A 5,592-nucleotide genomic window follows, 5' to 3' on the forward strand; every position below is an offset into this window, starting at 1 on the left:
AGTGGCATAGTTTTGTTTTTGCACATCTCTTTAATGTTGGCTTCTGATATGGCTTCTGGCCAATGTGCTGCAATATGGTTTTGGTTGAAATATATTAATATATACGAAGAAGATCCGGCTTCACACAGATGTGCTGTTGGAAAGAGTGTTTTAAAAGCCTTTTCAGATTACTGTGGGTATTCTTCCTTAATACCACCATCAAAACTCTGTAAGTAGTAGTTTGTTAGAGATGAGTTGGAATTTGGAGTCTGAAACCATCCCAGTGAACTTTTTTATCCTCGGTCACATTAAAATCATCGGGGTGTCTTGCACTCTGAATGCATTTTCTTACTCATGCATGATTTTGGAACATCAATATTGTTCATCTGGAAAATATTGGTTCTTTTGTTAAGCAGATCTTCTAAATGTTAACACATTTCGATATACAATCTCAAAAAATCACAGCCATTAATATCACCATCAATCTCACCAGCAAAATCATTAAGTATGAAGAACGTCACACTTAATAAAGTATGTCGATTCATAGTGGCGGACACAGGTTTGCCCAAATCCCAGTTTTTGCTCAAAAGCTCAATTTTATCATCAGCAACAAATGCAGTCATTGCTGCCCTTGAGGTGACAGGCTCACTTTGTCCGTTTTTAAAGAAAACGCCGCCAAATACCCCAGGTGAAAGAGCCATGGCTCGACTGTCACTTGTTCCTTCCAGTGAGAATGATGTTGGGTCATTAAAGTGACAAGTTAAGCTGGCATCTCAGACAGTCACTTGAGCTCTTTGAGACAGTGGTTGTGTGTAGTATTTGGCAGAAGAGTTTTGTTTTGCCGTTTGTCACACAGAAAACTAAAATGACTCCAGGTTGGAGATTTGGTAATATTAATTTTTTTTTTTTTCTGAGGTAGGGTCTTGTTCTGCCACCCAGGCTAGGGTGTAGTGGCCTCATCACAGTTCCCTGCAGCCTTAAACTCCTGGGCTCAGGCGATCCTCCTGCCTCAGCCTCCTGAGTTGGCTGGGACTACAGGTGCACACCACCTCACCCAGCTAATTATTCTACTTTTTGTATTTTTATTTTATTTTATTTATTTTTTTGAGACAGAGTCTCGCTCTGTTGCCTGGGTTAGAGTGCAGTGGCATCAGCCTAGCTCACAGCAACCTCAAACTCCTGGTCTCAGGAGATCCTCCTGCCTCAGCCTCCCTAGTAGCTGGGACTACAGGTGTGAGCCACCTCGCCCAGCTAATTTTTCTACTTTTTGTAGAGATGGGGTCTCACTATGTTGCTCAAACTCCTGGCCTCAAAGGATCCTCCTGCCTTGGTCTCCCAAAGTGCTGGGATTACAGCTGTGAGCCACCACCCCCAGCCATAATATTAATAATTTTTACTGCGTTGACAAATCTCTCTATGTCTCTGTGATTCTTGATGTCTCCTCTTTGTAATTTTCTATCCGGTAACCTTTCTCTGCTCTTTGGCTATAAATGCCCATCTTCCCTTCCCGTGTTTGGAGTTGAGTTCAACCTGTCTCCCCACTGAGACGGTCTTGCCCTATTGCAATAGTGTTGAATGAAATCCTCCTTACCGAATTTCAACAAGCGTCAGAATAATTTCTCTTTAACAATCCCTGTTAGCTGGGCTCGGTGGCTGTGCCTGTGGTCCCAGCCACTCAAGAGGATGAGGCGGGAGGACCACTTGAGCCCAGTTTTATCCAGCCTTGGCAACATAGTGAGACGCTGTCTCTAAAAAAAGTAAAAATAAAATAATAATAATTTTTACTGCTTCATCAAAGACATTCTTAAGTAAAACGGACCCTTTTTTAGGCTGTGAGTGCACGGTGTGGAAGAACGTGGTTTTGACTAATACGGTTTCAGGCCACTGTATCAATTCCCGCTGGCAATTGGAGCCATCCATGGTCTTACGTCACCGGTGTAAATGCCAACCCACGGGGGAAGGTAAGCTGTGTCTCGGTGCACTGGGCACACAGCCCCTGCGAGGAGTGAGCAGAAGCCGGGGGCTGCTGCCAGAGTCTCCGCACAGGGCGAGCTGGGTCAAGGGTCATGGGAGCCAGCCAGGGGTGGAGGCGGGAGAGCCGAGCCCTACCCAGCCAGGCCCGAGCTTCTCCTCAGTGCAGGGAAGTCTGGGGCTCTGATCCCTGCTGCCCTCCCCTCCCCTGCCCGGGCCTTGCTGGAGGTGGCAGGGTTAGGGTTAGGGTCTGCCGGGGGCACAGACAGGCCCTGGTGGCCAGGGGCAGGGGAGGCTGGGGTGCGGAGGGCGGCAGGGGCAACGCTGTGTCCAGTGGCCACAACCAGGGCTCAGAGGTGGAGGTGAATGTTCGAGACGTGATTGTTTTAGTCCCCAACATGTGATTTGAAATACCATTTTCCACCCAAAGAAGCCAGAGCTCGTTGGAGAAATGACCAATTCCAGGTCTGGGGCAGCCTCTGTGCGAGGCTGAAAAACGGTACCCCAGAAATATCCACATCGAACCCCTGGAAGGTGTGAACTGTGGTCTCGTTTGGAAAAAGTGCTTCTGCAGATGTGAATTAAGCGAAGGACCTAAGGCAAGGAGGTCGTCGCATGAGCTCGGTGGCCTCGCACGAAGGCGGCAGGAGGGGCAGACTCATGGAGGAACAGGCCCTGTGACCATGGGGCACAACCTTGGAAACGCCTGAGCCCCCAAAGCTGGGGGGCAGAAGGGACCCTCCCCTGGAGCCTCCGGAGGGGCCCACGCCTGACTCCAGACTTCCGGCCTCCAGAACGCGAGAGATTACGTTTCTGTTTCAGTTTTTAAATTGGCAAATAAATATTGTGTGTGTTTATAGGGTACAACATAATGTTTTTAAATATGTATACTTTGTGGATGGCTAAATCAAGCGAGTTAACATATGTATTACCTCACATACTTACTTTTTCGTGGTGAGAACACTTAGAATCTACTCTTAGCAATTCTCAAATATACAGTACATTATCAGTAACTGTGGCCACCATGTGCAAAAGGTCCCTCGGACCTTTTCCTGCTAACTGAAATTTTGTGTTCTTTGACCAACGTGTCCCCGACACCCCTCCCGCCCGGCAGCCACCACCCACTCTCTGCCCCGGTGAGTTCAGTGTCTTTATTCTACGCGTGAGCCTGTGTGGTCCTGTCTCTGTGCCTGGTTTGCTTCCCTGAGCATAACCTTCTCCGGGTTCAGCCAGCTCGTCACAAATGACAGGATTTCCCTCTTTGCAAGCGCTGCGGGCGTTGAGTTGCGTTCACGCCACATTGTCTGACCCAGTCACCGCTGATGGACGGGCGGGTGACTCCGAGCCTCGGCTGTCGCGACTCGTGCCGTGGTGAACACGGGGGTGCAGATGTGCCCGCCGTGCTTTGCTGGATCACACGGGAGGTCTGTGTTTAATTTTGGGGAGAACCTCCACTGTTTTCCACTAGCGGCTGCACTAACTTACATCCTACCAACACTGGGCAAGGACTTGCTTTTCTCCACCCGTCACCAACACTTGTTTATTATTGTTCATCTTTTTGATAACAGCCATGCTAACGGGGGTGAGGTGGTATCTCATTCTGGGTTAATTTACACTTCTCTGATGATTAACGAGGTTCAGCGTTTTTTCATATACCTATTGGCATCTGTATGTCTTGAGAAATGTCTATTCAGATCCTTTGCCCATTTTTAACTTTTTAATTTTTTTTAGAGATGGAGTCTCATTTTGTCACCCAGGCTGGCGGGCGGTGGCACAATACAGCTCACTGCAGCCTCGAGCTCGTGGGCTCAAGCGATCCTCCTGCCTCAGCCTCCCGAGTAGCTGGGACTTCAGGCGTGTACCACCACGCCCTGTTAAATTTTGCACATTTTTAAATTGTGGTATTTGTTTTCTTGCTGTTTAAGTTCCTTGTGTATTTTGGATATTAACCCCTTATCAGATATGTGGTGCAAATACTTTCTCCCATTCTGCATATTGCCCCTTTACTCTGTTGAGTGTTTTCTTTGCTGTGCAGAAGTTTTTAGTTTGCTGTGATCCCACGTGTCTATTTTTGCTAAAAAAAAAAATCACTGCCCTGACCGATGTTATGAGTCTTCCCTTATGTTTTCTTCTAGTAGTTTTAGGGTTTCTGGTCGTATGTTTAAGTCTTTAATATATTTAATATATTGAGTTGATCGTTGTATATGGGATGAAATAAGGATCTAATTTCATTCTTCTGCATGTGGTTATCCAGTTTTCCCAACACCAGTTATTAAAGAGGCTGTCCTTTCTCCACCGTGTATTCTTGACTCTCTGTCGAAAATTAATTGACCATAAACGTGTGGATTTACTTCTCCACTCTCTGTGCTGCACTCTCCATTGGTCTGTGGTCTGTTTTTATACCAGCACCATGCTGTTTTGAGTATGATACCTTTGTGGTATATTTTGAAATCAGGTTGTGTGACGCCTTTAGATTTGTTCTTTTTGCTGAAGATTGCTTTGGCTATTTAGGATCTTTTGTGGTTTTCATACAAATCTTAGGATAGTTTTCTCTGTTTCTGTGAAAAATGTCATGAGAACTTTGGTAGGGATTGCACTGAATCTGCAGACCACTTCGAATAGTGTATTATTCCCCAGAGAGACAGAATCAATAGGCTGAACATATGTATCTGCGTGTGTATCTGTGTGCATGTACATATATATGACGGGGTTTAACGGGGGGATGGGCCCACGCCGTTACGGTGACTGAGAAGTCTCCCGAGGCCGTCTGCACGCTGGAGACCTGGGAAGCGGTGGCGGGGCTCAGTCCAGGTTGGCAGCTTCAGAACCAGAGAGACTGATGGGGACACTCTTAGTCCAAGGCCGAAGGCCTGAGAGCCCAGGGCCGCTGCTGCGAGTCCTGGAGCCCCAAGGCCAGGGGACCTGGAGTCGTCCCAGAACAGGAGAGGAGAGTGTCCCCGCTCCGGCAGGTAGACCGACACGCTGGCCATCTGCTTCCGCTCTCGCCAGGCCTGCAGCAGGTCAGCGATGTCCACCACCATGGAGGGCGGATCTTCCCTGCGGAGCCCGCTGAGACTCGCGTGCCGACCTCCTCTGGAAACACCCTCACGGACACGCTCACAGACAGTGCTTTGCCGGGTTCCCAGGTGTTCCCTGATCCAGGCGGCCTGACACCCAAACTCAACCATCCAGGTACTGTGGACATTTCAACAGTGTTAATTCTTCCCATCGTGAAACGGATATCCTTCCATTCAGTCGTGTTTCCTCTAATTTCTTTCGTCAGTGTTTTATATTTTTCTGTGTACAGGTCTTTTACTTCCAGGGTTAAATTTATTTCTAAATCCTTTATTATGCAGCTGCTGTACATGTGATTTTTTTTTTTTTTTTGAGACAGAGTTTGGCTCTGTTGCCCGGGCTAGAGCGCCATGGTGTCAGCCTAGCTCACAGCAACCTCAAACTCCTGGGCTCAAGCGATCCTCCTGCCTCAGCCTCCCGAGTAGCTGGAACTACAGGCATGTGTCACCATGCCCGGCTAATTTTTTATATATTTTTAGTTGTCCGGCTAATTTCTTTCTATTTTTAGTAAAGACAGGGTCTCACTGTTGCTCAGGCTGATCTCAAACCCCTGACCTTGAGCTATCC

This window comes from Propithecus coquereli, unplaced genomic scaffold (genome assembly GCF_000956105.1).
Source record: "Propithecus coquereli isolate 6110/MARCELLA unplaced genomic scaffold, Pcoq_1.0 Scaffold294, whole genome shotgun sequence".
Classification (NCBI taxonomy): domain Eukaryota; kingdom Metazoa; phylum Chordata; class Mammalia; order Primates; family Indriidae; genus Propithecus; species Propithecus coquereli.